This window comes from Mus musculus, chromosome 17 (assembly GCF_000001635.26).
Source record: "Mus musculus strain C57BL/6J chromosome 17, GRCm38.p6 C57BL/6J".
In the NCBI taxonomy this organism is placed as follows: Eukaryota; Metazoa; Chordata; class Mammalia; order Rodentia; family Muridae; genus Mus; species Mus musculus.
The window spans coordinates 7,867,786-7,888,087 of NC_000083.6; the positions used below are offsets into that span (position 1 = coordinate 7,867,786).

Genomic DNA, 20,302 nt, shown 5'->3' on the forward strand with positions numbered 1-20,302 from the left:
GATGTGAATGTGTGTTCTGAGTCGATATGAGTATTTAAGATGAGCATCAAAGAACCTGTGATGGCCAATGGCTAACACTGGAGGGAAATTGTAACCAAGGAAACTGACATAGCTTATTAAATTATTGTTGTGGATGCTTCTGACATGGTTACACTCATGGCAATTCTCCATCTACCCCTTACCAATCGATCCTCCAAGCAGACAGATATCCCTGACCCTGCATCACTGGTGTGAGTGCTGGGGTACCATTGATCAACGTGTTTATTCTGGTTTAGGCTAACTCCCTTCCAGCAGGGCAAGGGGTAAGGAGGAGAGAGCGTCACACATGTTACATGGATGATCTGAGAGGTGCTTACTGAGTTACCTGGGTACTTTTGGCACCGTGTGGATGTAGCCCCAAAAGGAATCACCAAACATAAGGGAAAAAAAAAATCACAAAAGCAGCAAGCAGTTATTTACAATCTTCTCGATGGATAGCCCTAAAGATGAGATTGTTAAAGTGCTCACCTGCCCCAAGCAGGACAGACATTTGTCCCAGCATCTGAGCATTCAGCACTCGCAGGTCAGATGCTGCCCACAACAACGGAGCTCAATAGTCTCGACATTTCCCAGAGCTCACCTTGGGCAGGGATACACCGGCTACTACTGCAACGAGGTCCTGGGCAGTGAGTGGGTCACACAGATGGTGAGAAACTCAGGAACCCCAGAACTGATCTCGATGAAACCAAAGCCTCGGTTCTTACCTAAAGAAAGCCCTTTGCATGGGGGGAGTTAGATGAAATTAAAACGGCATGACTGTGGAGCCAAGAAGAACACAGACGCTACTCCTGGCAGTGGGGCACATCGAGAAGGCCAAAGTGGCTTCAGAAGAACTACACTGCAGCCCTCTTTACCCCGGGATTCTCTCAAGGCCCCATTCCAGGCTACCTTCAACACCAATTCATGTCTACACAGGCAGAGCTGAGAAGTCAGCAACTCTGAAGATACAACAGAGCCCACTGCTGCCTGTAGAGGGCGACCTTGCTCTTTCCCCCACGGAGAACTCACCGCTGGGACAACCTCTTTCCCAGCCTTGGGAGCCCCCAGTCTAGACAGGTTCTGCTTTTGCACAGCTGTTGGGAGCCCTTACAGGAAAGCCACTGCAGTCTGGGACAGAAACAGTCTTCCTTGCTGTCTCTCCTCCTATAGAAATTAAGATCATGCAGTGGAGAAGTCCACACCACCCTCCCCCCCCCCCCATTCCCAGCAGCCTCTGATCCCAGGACATCTGTACAGGGTGGGGGTGAGGGGCATAGACAAGGAAAAACCTGAGGGCACCACCCGATCTCAGTGGCAGAAGTCTCTAGGCGGGGTGCTTCTGGTAACTGAGGCAGGATGGAGGGATAGAGAGATGTTGGGGCACTGATGAGAGGAAAGGAGGGAAGAGGAAGAGAGACTGCAGAGGACAGACTGGTGCATTTAAGGATCTATTTGAATGAAGCCTTATGCAGTGGAGACCTGACTGCGGTCAGAGGGCCTGGGGAATGCAAAGAGGATGTGAAAGATGGGGTCGGATTCTCTGGGACAGCGACAGGAACTTCCTCTCCTCAGCTACCACTTGTACGCCATGTTCCCAAAGCTCCCCAGACAGCAGAGAAATTAGAGCAAAAGTCTGAGTGAGGCTTGGGAGTCAATAAAGTCTCTACGAAGGTGTGTGGGTCTACCTGGGGTCATAAGCACTTATCGTCACTTGGGAACACCCCGCTCTCTTCTGCATCTCACAGGGAACATGGCAAATCCACAGAAGCTCTTTCAGGAGAGGTGAACAGGAGAGATGGTTCAGCAGTTAAGAGCATGCACTATTCTCAAAACGGCTCCAAGTTGGGTTCTCATCCCAGGGGCTCAACCACCTGTATTTCTAGGAGATCTGACGGATACATAATTAAGAAATAAAAATGATTTGGTTTTTTTTTAAAATGGGATTAAGGTTAATTTCAATTTACTAGCAAGGAACCAAATACTTGAATATATAAATGTCATATGTCCCAGGATGTCTAAACCTCAGGCCAGGGACAACTGTAGGTCAACACAAAATCATAAACCTACATAAAATGCCATGAGGAAAGGGGTTTTGTTTGTTTGTTTGGTTTGGTTTTGGTTTTTGGTTTTGTTCTTTTGTTTTGTTTTGGGGTGCTTTTTGTTGTTGTTTTGGGGTTTTTTGCATTTTTTTCAATAACTGAATTGTGCTTTTCTTGAGCTTGAACGTTGTAGATTACAACACAGCCAGAGAAGCCAAAAGGGTGGACCCGGGACATAAGGTGTTCACACTTCAAAGGCTTCAAGGTATCTGTAGATGCTACAGTGCATCACAACTACTGTGAAGACCCCTTCCCTGGGGAGACAGAGACAATATCACCCCTCCCCGTGAGGTCCTAACAACACAGCAAAGAACAGATTCTGCCAGTGTCCACCCTGGTCAGCTAAAAAGTAGGTTGGGGTTCCTCAGAGAGCATGGATGGGAGGAGGATTTACTGTAGCCACATGCAAATTCTTTGACCAGCATGGATGATGGCTTCCCCATAGCTGCCTAGACGGGGCCCCTTTCATTTCTGCAGCCTACAAATCTACAAATTCTGTTGTCTCCCAAGATCAGGATGTCTCTTGCAATTAAAGCAGAATTGCAGACGAGAGGCTTGGAGGAGTGGATAGGCTCCCGTGACTGCCAGCCCCTCTACTCCGGCCCCAGAGAGAATGGGAACAGGCTATAAATGCTGTAATTATGGATTCTTGCAAGCAGGCGCAGCTGATCTGATGCAGCGGGCAGCTTCTCTGACCCGAGGTTCCCTGACATCGTTCTACAACATAAGCTAACATCAGTAGGAAAAAAGGGAATTGAGGAGTCAAGCAATGTTCAAGAACCAAGGGACACTAAAGTTACCCAGCTGCTGCTTCTGGGGTGGACTCAGTGCCTGTCCCCATAGCCAGGCTCAGCTTCACCAATGCTGTAGGGTGCAGTCTGTAATTAGAGGGTAGAGGCTCTGAGCTCTTTAGTTTCTAAAGATACCTAAAAAAGAAATCTGTCTTGCCAAGTGGTCTGTGTGTTTCCTTTGAGCTCACGGCCATGCTATGACATAGCAACTAAGTACAAAATTCTGCAGACTTGAGCGCAAGGGAATCAGGCTGGAGAAGTAAATGGCCTCTGGCTTAAGTCCAAGCAAATGGCATTCTGGATCTCCTGGAGGAGCGGGCAAGCCACTGACCTCTATTTAAAAAAAAAAAAGTTCCAAGCACAATAGCTCCCTGGTGATTGGCTGAAGGTTCTACTGTTTGCTTCAGGGGCCACAGCACCCTAATGTCAGTGGTGACCTTTAGTGACATTTAAAGAGTCTGGGTGAATCACACTTTGAATCCTGACCAAAGTTAGCTGAGATTTAGCTTCATAGATGTACCTGATAGATTGACTTTCAGACTGCCGATCAAACAACGATCTAGCTGGCACAGTGGTTGACACTAGGGAGGTAAAAACCAATATGTCAAGGAGTGTCCCCGTATAGAGACAGGTGAACAGTCACCACAGGACAAGGAGATGCATGTTAGAGACAGAGTGCTGAGCACTCTAAGAATAAGGTACCAGGTGAGCCCTCAGAGTCTCCAGCAGGCAGCAGAATTGAGTTAGGTTCTGATAAACCAACCAGAGTTGGTCACTGTAGAAGAGGGTGCTCCAAATAGGTGGGCAGCCTGTCCTAAATACCATGACACTTCAAAGCACACCAGAAAATGCCATTTGACTTGCTCCTTGACAGTCCCCTAAGAAGGATAAAACATCCCCACCCTGGGCACAGCATGTTACTTATACAATCATGAGAGTCCTATAAAAATGGTAAAGCTTAAAACATTAAGAGGGGCATCAGAGCCCTTTGAGAATCAGTTGCACATGAGTGCACACGTGTGCACACACACACACAAACTCAGGGGGAGGACCCCCTGCCAACATATCCTTTCCAAAGAAAGCAAAGTATCACAATGTCAGATAAGGGGCTGCTACCTCCGCTAGAGCCTTCCCGTGCCTCCCACTTGGCTTCTCTTCCCAAAATTTACATTACAAGCCTTTTCCACCAAAAGACTCCACTGGGAAGTGAAATGTCACACTGTTCAGCCCACCCATGCCCGGCACCCGCACAGGCTAGACCTGCACACACTCCTATGCAGGCGACTGGGTTTTGTTTCCTGCCACTCACGCGTGTGTGGGTGTCTGCTAGCCCGGAGGTATTTCCCCTGAGCCAACCCACCCCATAGCAACTAGGGGCTGCAAAGAGAACATTCCATCTGGCCTTAACACAAGTGGGAGGCTCGCTTGGTGGCAATGAGCGGAGGCCAGCAACTGGTATCTCAGACAGGTTAGATTCAGTGTGCAGTCCAGAATGATGGTCTAGTCCTTAACCTTCCCTCATTCATTCTGTTGCCCTCTTCTCTGACCTTCTTTACTGTCTCTACACAAAATTAAGAAGCCCTGTCCCATTCCAGAGAAAAATGAACACTGAAATCAAGTAAGGTGTGAGGGTCAAAGTGCTTTGAATTCAGAACCATCTAAAAACCATGCATCACTACAGAAAATCACATTACAGAATAAGTAGCATTCTTGGACAGGAGAGGGGACACCATTTTAATAAAAGATCAAAATATCAACAAAGTAAAATATATCTTAAAGCTATACCCAGTCAGGAGTGTCATTGATGGTATCGTAACTATGTTTGTCTTTGAGGTCACCAGACATCACTGTGACAAATACCCAAGAGAAAACACTAAAAGAGAAGCTAAGATTTGTTTTGGCTCTGGGTAACAGAGGTTTCAGTCCTTGGTCAGCTGGACCCACTGCTCTCAGGACTGTGGTGAGGCCAGAGTGTCATGGTCACGGGAAAAAGATGCTCTGCTCAGGGTAACCAGTAAGAGGAGAAAGCAGGGGACAAGCAAAAGATGCTTATCACAGACACACCCCCAATGATGTCCCTCCTCAAACAGGCCTCACCTTCTGACGGCCACTCAATAATGCTGTGGAGTTATACGTCTACTTAGGAAGTCAGACTCCTCATGGCCACTCGATCCACTATCTGAGGACCAAGCCTTCAAACTACTAGCCTTTTGGAGCACACTTTATATTGAACTTACAGCGTCCATTCTAGAACTTCAGAACAGGACCTCCCATGCACTTCCGGTGAGAGTTACACTGTTTCAGCTGAACATGATTCTCTGGCTGGCACACAGCAGGTGTTCTCTAAGACTCTGGCTTACTGGGGACTCCCTGAGTAAAGACATGGAGTGGAGAATCGATGCAAAAAGCAAGAGGGATTTATTGTTCCAGCATGTTGGGGCCGTCCTACACGTGAGAGAGAACAGCTACGCACAGCCCATCCAGCGAGCCTTTATACAGTTCTGAAAGCAGCAGCCATTAGGCACAATGTGATTGGCAGAACAGTGTAACTTTTAAATTGATTGGCCTTTAGGGAATGAGGTAGGTGGCCAACGGTCACAGAATGTGTCTATGAGCTCTGGGCCTCCCCTAGCCACCCACAGGTGGCCAGTGGTAAGCCCCACCTCCCTGAGGTCTGAGGACTGTAATTAGCCCCGCCCTTCCAGAGGGGAGGGGTGCCTATGCTCTTTATGACCCTTCTCTTTCAGGAGGGGAGGGGTCTGGTGGAATTTTCCAAAGTTTTTGGGCTGACCTCTTCAGTTCGGCAAACATTCCCATCTGTCCAAGACTGTTCCAACATTGAAAAGGCTGTAGCGACAGTTAGTGAGCCCAGGCATGCCACCCAGGACTGCAGCTGTCACTGTTCCAGGGCAGGGCCTGGCTGGATCCCTGCCATTCCCTTGACTTCCCCGACCAACTGCTTCCCCCCATCTCCACACAGGGGCTGGCTTGGCTTCAGGCTGGCCACAGTGAGAGAGGATTGGCGGTGGGAATGAATGAGGCCGCTTGCATGTGTGACAGAGAAGACAGACATGCAGGCCGGTGATAGGTTTGCAAGCAGTCCGGAGAATGGATGTGGGACACATGGAGAAAGAAAATTCCCCAATAGACGACAAACTCTGGTACCACAGCGTCGTTCCACGTGACAGCTGTGGGGTCAGCAGGCTGCTTGATTTCCCTTAGTTCCTTCTGCCATACGCGGGCCTGAATCTGGGAGAGCGTTTTGAGAACTGGAAGAGAACAAGAGGGAAGAGCACACGCCAGGCAGCCTAACAGGGAAGGTAGCCTCTGACGGTGGTGCAAAGTTGGCCTTAGGTTTGAAAACGAACCAGGCTTGGTTGCTGGTGCCTATCACCCCAGCTACAAGAGAGGCCGACGCCAGAGGATCAAAAGCTCATGGCCTGACCAGGCTGTAGAGTGAGTTCAAGGCCAGCCTGGGCGACTTAAGGGAATCTTGTCTCAAAGTAAAAACTAACACAGAGGACTGGGGTATAGCTCAGTGATAGAGCTCTGACCTAGCACGTGTGAAGTTTCAAAACATAAGCATGTGTGTGTACACACACACCACTTGGAAATGGATAGTAAGAAAGAGCCAGGAGAGTTCAGACACTCTGGACATAGTTCATGTAAGAGGAAGCTTGTACACACATGCACATGCGCGCGCGCACACACACACACACACACAGAGAGAGAGAGAGAGAGAGAGAGAGAGAGAGATATGCATACAGCAGTAGGAGCTGTGGAGAACGGAGGGTGCATGGTTTCCACTGAGGGTCTCCATATGCAGGGACCCCCAAGCCCTGCAGAAGACTAGACACACATCTGTGGTCTCCAGCCCTAGGCCCCAAGAACAGGTCTCCACTGCGGCTTTAGACGTCTGAAGCCAGTTTAACTGTGCTTCTCTCTGTTTGCGAAGGCACTCGGGACTTGGCATACTGAATCGCCACATCTTCCTTTATGCCAGACCCCCACAGTGGGATGAGGGGAGTCCCGGTGGCTTAGGCCCTACCTGGGCTCTCTGCTCCCCTGCACCCCTTCCACGGGCGCCTCTGACACTCTGCCTTTCCCTCTCCAGTGCTTTCTCAAAGCTCCCACAGACCAGGTCTGGCCACACACCGAACCACTTTCCGTAGCTTGAAAGAATGAGATAGCCCCCAGCCTGCCCCACTGTGGAAACGTGTCACTGGTAGAAAGACCACGGGCAGAGCAGTTTCCACACAGCTGCTATTGGCTACGTCACACATTTCCGACTTCAATGACTTTTAAAATTTCCCTGTCAGCCAGGGCACTGGCAGCCTTTGTTGTGAAACGCGGTTAACACGAGGCGCTAAGTTTGGGGTTTTCTTTATTCTTTTGGTGACACCACTCACTTCAGGTCTCTGTGTGTGTCAGAAAAGTAAATCCCCTGTGAGTGTACGGCTCAGCTGAGATCTCAGAGGAATGAAGAGAAAGGGGTAGGGGATGGTTGGGGGGGGGGGGCAAGGAAAATAGAAGAGAGAGGCTGGAAGAAGGCAGGCTAGCACCCTCCCCGCTGTCCACCTGGCAGAGCAAAGCGCTCACGGGAGGAAGCCTTTTCCTGGGCGTGGTTTGCTACGTATACATGTTCTCGAGTCAGACGAATATGAATCTGACAAGTGTTCTGTCCTTCACCCTCAGTATGGTTGATAACCTCCAACTGCAAACATTCATCCATTTTGCCAGTAGCAGCAGCAGCCCTCATATCAGCTGGATGTTTTCGTGGTCTTTATAATCACAGGAGGCTGGGACGGGCTGGATTGGAGCTTGTACCACCACCACCACTGTCCGGGACGAGGTATTTTAGGTGACACCGTTAGCACAGGAGGGAAGATTTGGCTTACTAGCTCTGTATAAGCAATTGGCAAGAGCACTGGGCTCAAATTCCTATGTGTGCTTTTGGACACGGGGAGACTTCTAGCAATTTCCACTGCCCCCTCAGGCATCAACCAATCATTTGTAGGTTGGCAATGTTGCTTAGGCGACGTGGCAGACTCCGAGGGGAGTAGGGAAAAGACTAAGTATTCCTCTCTAGTGGGGACTTATTTATACCTCAGATACAAGAAAACAACTGGTCACTTCCCCCGGGAGAAGATTCCTGAATACAGAACAGATTGAGTCCAAACTCAGCCACTAAAGGCAAACAAACTCCTATACGAATGGGCCATAGGCACCTTTCCTCTGTCTTCAACTAAAACTTTACGATGTAAGCTGAGCAGGCCAGGAAGCATTCCTGACCATCAGTTTAATTTCTTAAATGTGCTCCGTGACCTCAGATTAAGCACGCCCCAAAATGTGCTCACTGCCTACTTAAACCACGACCTTGAACTGGGCATGCGCAAGAATGTGCTCCTTAACTGAGCAGGCCCAGGAACAGACCAACCCCTACAGGAATACGGAAAGGCTCCCAGAATAAAAGTCCCTGATTTACCCCCCCCCGGGGGGGCGTGGCTTTGGGAGTAGCTGCCCTGCTCTTGCCTGTTGAGTGAAATACCCGCCCCCCCCCCACCCCCAGGCTTACTTATTTGGACTTTACACCCACCAAGACACAAACCCATTGTCTCCGGCTACATCTGTCCCATTCTCTCCCCAGGGGCTCAGTAACCTTTAGCAAGCACTGAAACCCCCAGTCGCAGCCCGCCCAGGCTTTCCTCTGGGCTGTGTCATTTATCTACAGAGCTAGGCACTGAGGCAGTGGGAGGTGTCTAGTGGGTGGAAAGGCCAGAGAACAAAGTTACAGAGGTGAGTGGTACGCTGTCACTGGTGGTCAAACGCAAAAACTCACAATAGAAGGGATTCTTAGTGTTTGCCTTTTAAATAATAGGAAATGGTAATTTGACTAAAAAACATTTTTTTCTATGTAAAAGATTTGCCTGAGTTTTGACATCTTTAAGATGGAAGAGATTCTGAAAAAACAAGACAATGGGTAACTGTCTCCGCTTCCCCTCCTTACAAACACACACACACACACACACACATACACACGCACGCACGCACGCACGCACGCATGCATACACACGTGGACATGAACTCACACACACATGCCCATGTGCACGCATAAATTGCATAGAGGCGTGTGCTCAAAGCATACATGCTCACAGTCACACTGTCTGCTGACGTGCCGATATCTACCAGATACGAGTAAAAAAAAAAAACTGATTGAAGCTGGTTTGAGGACAGCAGAAGCTGTGAAATCCTGGTCCACGAGGACCATTACTGGAGGCAGGTCATGAATTATGGCCACCTTGCAGATAACATCAGCTCTGGGCTATGGCTGAAGAAGCCGTAGATGAAAACCACGGAGGGCCATTTGCTCAGACTTCACAACAGGCTAAGGCTGGTCCTTTAACTTTTCAGGCCGACCTTTACTAATTAAACAGGTAAGAGAGTCCCGGGTGGATCTTTCCAATTGTTAGCCTGTCTGGAGAAGGCTTGGATCAGCTACCTGCTGCCTCTGTTTACCTCAAGGTTTGATGTGAACATTATCACAGTTTTATGCCGACGATGTGCAGAAGTTTCGAAAGTATTGCCTTTGGTTAAGTCACAAGTTGTGACATTCAGAGCCCCAGAACCCTTCCTGGAGAGCACACACCAGAAAGTGTCTACATTCCATTAAAAACCAAAGAAAAACAAACACACACGTGCACTAGCGCCACTCCAAGAGACTCTTAACATGGGCCTGACAAGCACTTTTGACCTATTCCCCAAAGCATTTTGGTCAACACTTGCTTTGCTCTGTTTTGAAGTCTGCACTGCAAGAAAACAGAGTGTGCTCCAGTCTCTGGGAGAGCAAAGGAAGCCACAGAGGGGGCAGTCCCCTTCCCCTTGCTTCTCTGTTCCCTTTTTTCCTCCCCGATGACCCAGTGGCCTGAAGGAAATGAAGAGTAGCCTCTTAGCTCTCGCCCCCTCTCCCAGGATTCTGGCTGCTCTTCAGATAAAAACCATAGCCTTATAGAATGAGTGCCAACCTTCCCAAAATTCTACAGAAGGCAAACAGGGGGCTATAAATGTAGTCAAGGGTCTGTGGGATTTAACCTATGGAGGCTTTAGGGTCATAGTCAATACCAAATGAAGTCCAAGGCTGGGGAGAAGAACCATTTTATACAGATGATGCAACCTCTGAGAGAGGCACCTAAAACTCTAAAACTTCTGTTTTATAAAAAGAAGAGTATTTTATACTTTCATTCAATTTCCCTTGAAAAAGTTCTAATTTAAGCTCTGTGGGAAATGTGCCACCGTTTAAAGAACTTCTCACACCTACCCACCAGGATTATGTTTTGAAGATACTTAAAAGATTTCAAAGAATTCAGAACCACTCTGGCCTCCTCCCCTGTATCCCAGCCAGGATGTGTTGTTTGCAAGGTGCTGAGAAAGCCCCGGGGAAATCCTACCCCTGTGACAGGCAGGGCCTCCCAGCTGCCTGCCACAGTTACACAGAAAGAACACTGGTGGCTAAAAGCTAGTGGCTGAAGTGCACTGGGCTCAAGTGGCTTTAGTCTCATCAGCCAAGCTTGGGAGCACTGCTGAACAACTGCTCAGGTGCACCTAAAGCCAGCGGGAGAGGAAGGATAAAAGGCAGGTGATGGGGGGGAAATCTACAATGTGGAAACAGGCAGCCAGCTGTCAGTAGACCAGGGAGACGTCCCCAGACCTAGCTGTGCAGTCTTGCAAGGCAGTGTGCCAGCATTACTTGGGTAGTGTGTTGGTATGTGTGTGTTGGGATTCATGTAAGTGTGTGATATGTATGTGGAGGCCAGAGGAGAACTAGTGCCCACCTTCTGCCTTATCTGAGGCAGGGTTTATTGTCAGCCGTTGTTTAGGACAAGGTTTGCTGGCCCAAGAGCTCCCGCAGAATGTCATCTGCTTCCTAGCTCTTCATAGAAGTTACTTACCCACTGAATCATTTCACTTGGCCTCCTTATCCAAATGGTGCACTCGCGCGTGCGCGTGTGCGTGTGTGTAGTCAAGCTACTATGTGTTTGGGAAATTTATCCAGATCATCCAGTTTTAATGTAAGGTGGATTTCGTTTAGTTTCCTCTTGCTCTTGCTACCTGGGATGTGGTAGCGTCTCCTCCAGTAGCAGCTCTTCCCTACAGGATGAATAAATCACAGAAGGCTCCATATACTGACTGTAATTGGTGATCCAAGGGTCTCCAGTTTCTCGCCTGTGACCTGGATAAAACCCGGCCTTCTTACAAGAAGGACTAGAGCAAGATTGGACAGAATCGTTCCACGTGGTGCCTGGGGTGGAGCCGGCATGTAGTGTTTTTATTATGGGATGGAGATGATTTCTGATGCACTTTCCAGGAAGGCTTGGGGACTCTGAATGTCATAACACAAAAAGGCTAAGGAGAAGAAATGTCAGTGTCCTCCATTAACCTGAATTTAAAGAGTTATTAGCTAATCACAGCTGGTGAGTAGGGGCTCTGCTCCCTACTGGCTGAGTCAGAGACCAAGCTCATGGTGGGTCTACGGTAAAACAATAAAAATCTACAGTCTACCAGTCTTGACAGACAAGAGAAGGCATAAGCCTGATTCTGGAGAGAGAGCAAGAGAGAGAGAGACAGAGAGACAAAGAGACAGAGACAGACAGACAGACAGACAGACAGAGAGACAGAAACAGAGACAGAGACGGAGAGGGACAGAGACAATTTGGCCAAATTCCCATGTGTTTGGGAACTATATCTGTCTTGTTTAATTTTAATGTAAAGTTGAATTTTCTACTATATATTTTCAATGGATACAAGGAAACATTTAGATTTGTGTTCCAATGAGTAAGAGCTATGCTCAAGAAGTTTTGTCGTGCATTTAAAGGCTTACAGTTATGATTTAAAAAAAAAGAATATGGGAAAAGGCACATGAGTCTATTTTTAGATCTTTATGAAAAAAAATCTAAGATTTCCTCTAAAATTCATTGACAGGAGTGCCCCACCCTTTGCCTCCAGGGCCAAAGGGAAGAGTTTCAGTTGCTTTTTACTATAAATAATACGAGATACAACAGAGCATGTTGTAACCTGCCTGATGGTTTTGAAACATCCCCTTACTCTTGAGGCAATAGTCACTCACGTTGATGATAACCATCCTGAGAACTGACTACAAAACTCAAAATCCCCAAGGACCACGGTGAGATGAAGATAGGGAGCCTGTGTTTCAGAAACCAGTAGAGATTTCCAGATAGCAGAAGAAGAATATTAATCTCAGTATGAAAGCATCAGAGCACAGGGCCATGGATGCATGTGGGCCGGGCCATGATGCTGACCCCAGCTGAGCCTGTGGTGGACCTACTGTATGTTGGTCACCTAGCCTGATTAAGGCATTTCCAAGCTTAGGGCCTTTATTTGGCATTCAACAACATCTATCAACATTAATTTTGTTCTCAAAAGAATGTTTGTCAAAATTCATGTTTTAGAATGAAGCAGTCACAACATCAACATAATTCTTAAAAATACAAATTATGGAAGTGTGCTGCTTGCATTTTCTGTGATGTTAAATTAATGCTCTCAGGCTGGTCTGGATTTGGTGTAGACTGAGCCAGGCAGCCTCTTACTCCAGTTGATCTAACCTGCCTCTTCAGTTTATAAAGAGTTACAAAGAGTTTACAAAGAGTTACAAAAAGTTACAAAGGCTGTGAGCTCACACAACATGAATTTGAACAATTTACATCAGTTGCTGCTGTTGGCCAAAACACCGGATGCCTGTTCAGTTGCCACTTTAGAACAATTCCTGACGCTGACTTATTAAAAGGGTTCCAAAAGAAATCTTAGGGCTTCCCAGAAAGTAGACCTGAGGAACATTCCAACCGTAAAATGTTTCCACTTCATGTTAGACTCTGTACGAAGCCCTTCATTTCCCACGGTTCTGGTGAAAATTCCCACGAGGTCGGAAGTGAGAGCCCATTGCTCTGCTGTTAAACCCGTAGACTCGAGGAGAAAGACCACTGAGCTAAATGATCATGGCCAAATTAATTAAAGCAAGCTTTTTTACATCTGTATACACAGCTGTCTCTTTCTCACTAAAGTTGGGGTTCAAGAGATTAGCACTGGACATAGGTAAAATAGGGGTTTGTATAGTTCAGGAGTGGGGGGGGGTCCAAATGGGGGATTTGGCAGGCAAATGGGTGAGGTCACAGAAGCAGAACATAAGTATAACAGGTCATAACATAATACGGAGAAATGTTTCCAAGGTGGTCACAACAACATGGTTATAACAACGTCGTCATAATAATCTTTGGGAACGAAGGCATGGCTGCCATTTCCTGGAACAGGCGGTACATAACCCTTTGTAGTGAGAATCAGACATTTGGGCAGGAGAATGATGGCTCAGCCGTTAAAGGATAGGCTCACAACCAAAAATATAAGAGAAACAGACATTTAATTTTAAACAGCAATGAACCTGGTTTGTCTTTACTCTAAAATGGCTTTCAAGCCCAAGATGCAAGCAGTCTGGTTTATCATCTGCCACCATCAAGCCTAGAAGCAAGCCCGCCAGCTCCATCTACACTAAAGGGAGAGAAACACAGATTCAACTTCCAAGAGACCAGCAGAGCGAGTATGGGAAGGCTGAGACCAGGACCCCTCAACAGTTACCTTCCCTGAGTTTGTCAAAGTCATGGGATAACAGAGGGCCGTGAACTTGTATTCGCATCTGTTGTGGTATGAAGGACCCAAGAAGGCTTCCATTCCTCCACAAGCTCTCTGGGTCTCTGCTCCTGAATGATGACACTGGTCATGCGACCCAACTGTTTAAGACCTGTGTAGTGGGCCTCTGTCTACTGAGCACTCTTCTGGGTACAGGCGATGAGAAAGAGAATCCTCGTCGGATAGCGCTCGTCTTGTAGCACAAGGAAACGGTAAGCTTAAATCACCTAGCGTATCAGAAACAGCTGTATGCCATGCAGCAGGAAAGGAAGGTTGGGAAGAGGAACTGACAGTTGCTGGGGGGCGGGGGCAGGGGGGGCTGTTGCAACCTTAAGCAGTGCAACCTGTGGGGGCCTTGTTGCAAAGGGACATTTTGAGCAAAGGTGTAGTGTACCAAACAGACTCCTGGGGCACAATTCCTGTTAGAACAAACACCAAGAGCAGAAGCCCAAAGTGTGAGCGTGCCTGCAATGCTGCGGGAGCTGCAGAGAGCTAGCAGGGCCGGGAAGAGAGAGCTAAGAGCCAGCAGGGGCAGGAAGAGAGAAAGTAAAGGCAAAAGGGTGGGAGACATAAGCAGGAGTCCGATGTCAGATCAAACTGGGCCTCCTTTGGCCTGCTTGTTTTGTTGAGTGAGTTAGGAAGCCACCAAAAAGGATACAGAGACAAGTCTGCTATGTGTATGGGAAACATCACTCTGGCTTGCAGGGATGCAAGGGAGACAGACGCTTAGGGCAGAGAGAACTGTGTGACGGCAACTGCAGGAAAGCAACCTGGGAAACGGCAGCTAAAGGTGGTGACCTGTTGCTGGATTCTGAACGAATATATCTGGCGCGGATGGCTATCTGCTGAAAGAGTGCGCTGTTGGAGAGAAAGGGACATCCGGGATGATCAAAATGTTCTGGCCCAAGGAACCGGGGGGTGGATTGGCCATCGATAGAGATGAGACTGAGGTAGAAGGTTCTGGAACTCTCAAATCAGCAGTTTGGCTTTGGGTGTGTTGACCAGAGATGACGCTGAGCTTCTGAGAAAAGGCCACTCACGTGTGCCATCATGTGTGATGTAGCAGGTGCTAGGTAGGTCTATATCTGAGCGGATGGATTTGGATCATATCGACAACCGCGTTGAAGAATGAACTTGGGTTCATTCTGGGCTGTCTGTCACAGGAAGTAAAAAATTGGCATTAAGTTTAATTAATCAGCCTTAAGTAATTTTTCTTGATGTTGCTAGATGGATGGAAAGGGGACTCTTCATCCACAGGAGGAGACTTTCTTGGCTGTGCTGGGGAACACAAAAATTAAAGTCTTTATACATAAAAATACTTTGTAAATACACCACAACATTTTCTAGGAGTTTTTTGTTGGACGATTTTTCTATACTATATTAAGAATATTTAAACATATCTTGAGGTAGTTTTTTTTTTCAAATTTATGGAATTCTAAAGATTTTTTTTTCATTTTACAAAAATTTGCTTTGATTTGAGACCTTTTTTTATCAGAACCTAAAAAACCTATACATTTGCATATCTAAGAAAGGAATGAATTTTAAGCACTACATACAGGAAGAAATTTTGCACCTAATGGATAATAGTTAAGTCAGTATAATTTGGTTTTAGATTTTGAATAACTTTGCATTGTGCAACTACTGGTGAGGTGGTGTGTGTGTTTAAGACCGAGGAGGGGAGTGACTCATAGTTGAGATTTTTTAACCTCTAAGTTTTAACATTAAAATAATGGTTTGAGTGGTATTTCTGAAAATGTCAGTGAAATCCACTATTTTCTATCAATCTGCTCTCATTCAGGACTGACTCAAATCCGCCATAGACTGAGGAACTGTGAAACATCAACCCAAAGAGACCGTTAAAGGAGACACGGCAGTCGGCAATCACATTTGGATCCAAGAATGGACAGAGCTACTGCTTCTGCCTAAGATGACGCGGCACCGCTCCCCGCCCCCTTCATAGACACACAAAGGGCTCTCAAGTACCCGTGTCAACTGGTGTTACTGGGACCTGGTTCACTACACAACTCTAACACCATTTTTATTCAGCTGTAGGGAATTGCAAGTGAGAATTGGGTATAAAAGCCTTTAAATATAAGTGTGACTGGCGGGGTGAGATGGTTTCGTGGGTAAAAGGGCTTACCCACAAACCCGAAGGGCCTGTGTTTGCCTCCCGGAACCCAAAATGGAGGGAAAGAGTGGACTCCCAAAAGTTGTCTTCTGATCCTGATATGTGCTCTCTCTCTCTCTCTCTTATATACACACACACATACACATACAAGCAAGCAAGAGTGTGTGTGTACGCACACGCACACACAAACACACATTTTTTAAAAATTAAATAGCAAATAAATCTGATTGTGACAAAAAATTCCAAGTATATTACTACAGTAAATATACTGTTTAAAAATGGAAGCTTTGCTACTAAACTAAAACTGGCCTGTGTATTATAGTATAGCACATATCTTTGTATGCAGTAATCACGGGGCTTTTGCTGGGGTAAAGGCACTTGCCACCAAACCTGTCAATCAGAGTTGGATCCTCAGACTCCCGTGGTGGAGAGAACTGACTCATGCAAGTTGTGCTCTGACCTCCACATGCATCCCATGGCACGTGTGCCCATACCCATACACAGCCATATACACAAACACACCAAGAAAAATTAAATACATCTTTAAAAAATAAAATACAATGATTGCAAAATAAGAATCCATGATGCATGAATCCATCATTTAACAAAATATAGAAAGAAAAACTGAAATGCACCCCAAAATAAAAACTTTAGAAAGCCTAAGAAGAAATTAAAAATTTTTTAAATGTAAAAGGAAATTTTAAATTACAAAATGTAAAATTAAGACTGTGGGTAGCACACTCTTCTATTAATCCAAGAAAAAATTAGCCTGAAATCATTTTGTAAAAATAGCCATCCATTTAAGAAAAAAAAAAAATTCAAGGCCTTTATAAAGAAACCTTAGTTGGGGAGCTGGTGAGAGGGTTCGGCGGGAAAGGGCACTTGCTACCAAGCCTGAAGACCTGAGTTTGGTCCTCTGAGCTCGCATAAAAGGGAAAGAAAACAGAGCTCATGGAGTTGACCTCTGACCTCCATGGTGCCACAGCAGGTGTATACCTCATACAACAAATAAATAAAATGTAAAATAAAAAATATTAAAAAAAAAAAAGAGCCGTAATTAAATGTGAAGCAAAGGCTTGGATGGGAGCGAGTGGGGCCGTGTTCACGTGAGACACTTGCTTCATATGAAATGCCTTCTCACACATCAACGTGTTTCCTGTGCTGATCAAAAGCCTCAGGTGACTGTCTTTATAAATCAAGCTGGTTATTAAATTCTTCAGGGTGCTAGAATATCCAAGAGCAGTTTCTGAAGATAAACAGAGGAGGACAGGCCCCGCCACTTCCATCAGCCACAACAAAATGCAAACCACAGAAATCATTACGACCGACAGACGTCTTCCGGTCCGGGAATTATGGGAGATTGCCTCTTTTCTTATAGCTTTTTTAAAAAAGTCATTCTCTCTCCTCAAAAGGGGAACATTCAAATAAACGAGGTTACTTGTAAAATGAGGACATGGAGAAAAAGAAACTAAAGGAAATGTCTTGTTTTATTTTGCTTAGCCAGTGTTTCTCAACTTGTGGGTCATGACCCCTTGGGCAAATTTCTATCTCCATAAAATGTTTACATTGCAATTCATAACAGTAGCAGAATTGCAGTTATGAAGTAACAGAGAAAATAATTCCCTGTGTTAAGTCACCACCTCCTGAGACACTGTCTCAAAGGGTTGCAGCCTTAGGAAGGATGAGAACCAAGGGCTTAGTCCCAGTGTAAGACCAGGAGACCCACACATGGACTCTGGGACTCTCTGGTCAGTCACTAAGGTGAATTTCCTGTAAATCACCAAGTGATGTTCTGCATCATCTCAGGATATATTTTCACACATAGAAAGATACATACACGAATAGGAATAAATATAGCATCAATAGAATTCAGTTTTTCACTGAAATAAAATATCACCATAGCTGCATTAGTTACAAGTCCAAATGAGGCTTACTCGCTAAAAATCTTACTTTTTCATTCCATTTTTTTAATGTTAAAACTCTCTGTAGCTGAGTGTTGCAGCACAGGCCTTCAATTCCAGTGCTGGGGAGGCAGAGGCAGACGGATCTCTGAGTTTGAGGCCAGCCTGGTCTATGAAATAAGTTCTAGGACAGTCTGGTCTACACAAAGAAACCCTGTCTCAAAAAAACAAAACAAAACATCCAACCCTTTGTAGCTGTTCATTTTCATGGTGCTGCGGATAAGTCCTGAGCTTCCTGACTATTTGGTAAGTGCCCCACCACTGAACACCCCCAGCACCCCAAATCCTATTGTTAACGTATATGATACTTAAGTACAGTGAGATAGTTTGTTTTCCAGCCTTGTGCTAGGGATCAACAGGTTCATTGCAAAAAGCCCTTCGCTGTATCCTCTTGTCCATGAGAGTTGAGACTTCTGGCCTGAGTGCCAGGCAGTGTCCGTTGGTGAAGGCACTGAAGGGTTGGGGAGTGAGTATGACTTTGGAGACACTTCCAAGCTCTCTGGGGAGGGATTTTTATTACTGAGCTCTGTGAGTATGACTTTGGAGACACTTCCAAGCTCTCTGGGGAGGGATTTTTATTACTGAGCTCTGTGAGCTTGGACACTTCTCCCTCGCTTATGAGATGAGGTTACCAGATGTCCCTTAGAAGAAACTAGTAAATGTTTAATGGTAATGTGTCAAGCTGGTTTATTTCCTTAACCGTTGATTTAAAAACTGAAATGAAGCTGGGTGTGGTGGCACATGCTGTAATCACAGCACTTGGGAGGGGAAGGCTAGGGCAGCAGGAGTTCAAGGCCGGTGTTGGCTGCATAGGAAGCCTTACAGGAGACCTTATCTCAAAAAGATAGATAGGTAGATAGATAGATAGATAGATAGATAGATAGATAGATAGATAGATAGATAGACAGACAGATAGTCTGGTCTACACACACACATATATATACATATGCATATGCATACACACACTCACACACACACACACACACACATATATATATGTATATACCCTTGTCTACACACACATACATATTCATACACACACGTATATGTGTGTGTGTATATATATATATATATATATATATATATATGTATGTATGTATATATATGTGTGTGTGTGTATCCTTGTCTACACATATATAAACATATGCATAGGCATAGACATATACACGATTTTTGAGACAGGGTTTCTCTGTGTAGCTCTACCTGTCCTCTGTAGTCCAGGCTAGCTTCAAACTCAGACTGACTCCTCCCGAGATGAATTCTGGGATGAATGTGCCACCAACAACCAGCAAAATAACTATATAAAAACTGGAATTAAGTGAATTTCAGAATAGTAACCTGTGCGTTTTCAAGTTCCTGTTCACTCTCCAGCTCCACGTATTTCCTTGTTCCTGGTCTGTAAAGACAATGCAGATGGGGCAGGTCAGTCCCGGGAGGCAGGAGAGTTGGCTCTGCTATGCTCTGTGACATGGAGAGGTGCTCAGCTCGCACCGGAAGAGCTGAAACACAAAGGAAAAAGAGACACAGTCTTTGACCACTGAATCAGGTGGACTCCGTAGCAACCTCCAAGTACTCCCACCTCGGCTTTCACCAGAGTTGGCTCTGCCTGAAGGTTTATGGTTAAGAGAAAAAGTAATGTAAATGAGAGGTAGAAGTAAAATATAAGAACCAAAAGCCAAGCCCTGCTTCTCAGCTGAGATGCCCGGAGCGCCCCTGTGGTTCGCAGTCTCCTGGGCATCAGCTGGGAGTCAGGAATGGGGGTACCCGGCCCACTTCCCCTCAGACTGTCCACGTGCCAGGCAGGAAGGGGAAGGCAGAGCCTAGGAAGGGCGGAACCCGGTTTGACTTAGAATGAGTGCCGAGAGTATGGAGGGACTGGAGGAAAGAAGGCCTTCCCCAAGGAGATCCTTAATGAAGAGTGGATTCGTGCTTGTTTTTACAAGTTTATCTGATGGTGGATTGAATGCGTACACTTTAGTCTGTGTGAACCAGGGATCAAATAGCTTTTTTCCGGGAAGAAATGCCCAGGAAGGGAAGCTCATTGGCTGAATGCTCCAGAGCTATCTAGATACCTCATTAGCATGGAGAAGAACTCCAGGTGTCTATGCTACGTGACCCATTGCCCATGGTCCTCAACGGGGTGTCGTGGTTACATGTTCTTGAGCAGGTCCACGTAACCACTGCTGCTCGACTCTTGCTGATTCCAAGTCTCTGAGACTCCCGCGGTCTGAGCTCAGTATGCCTTCCTTACCAGTTCTCCTGTCTGGTGTCACGGCCCACTTCCCCACACATTTCCTCCACCTCCTCTTCTTGCATAATGGCCATTGCGAAAACTCACCTGGATATATATACACTAAATCAAGACCAAAGGTCCTTTTGGGCACAGAAATGAGACAGTGTAGGCAAGGCAGAAACCAAAACACCCCTACTGACCCTCTTTCCCCCCAAATCTACTTGGTGACCAAGATCACATCACTGCCCCGTCCCCAGCCCCCACAACCCGCTCCATGCTTTCTACTTCTTCTAGGAACAATTAGCTTTTACACGGACTCACAGGTGCCCAAGCTTGCTCATTCCCTTCATGGTCCATATTACCACCAAGACCAGGAACTC

General features: G+C 46.3%; 1 long non-coding RNA gene across 3 annotated transcripts in view; it reads right to left on the bottom strand.

Moving 5' to 3' along the window:
• Gm1604a (predicted gene 1604A) overlaps positions 1 to 20,302 on the bottom strand; it is a 252,943-nt gene that overhangs the window by 12,713 nt on the left and 219,928 nt on the right. For 2 of the 3 annotated variants that reach the window (NR_168937.1, NR_168939.1), the window contains 2 exons: positions 19,028 to 19,188; positions 13,318 to 14,878 (listed from right to left, as the gene is read on the bottom strand). This is a non-coding gene — a long non-coding RNA (predicted gene 1604A). Of the gene's footprint in view, positions 1 to 13,317; positions 14,879 to 19,027; positions 19,189 to 20,302 lie in introns of those variants that run through there. The other variant, NR_168938.1, reaches the window with a different exon arrangement.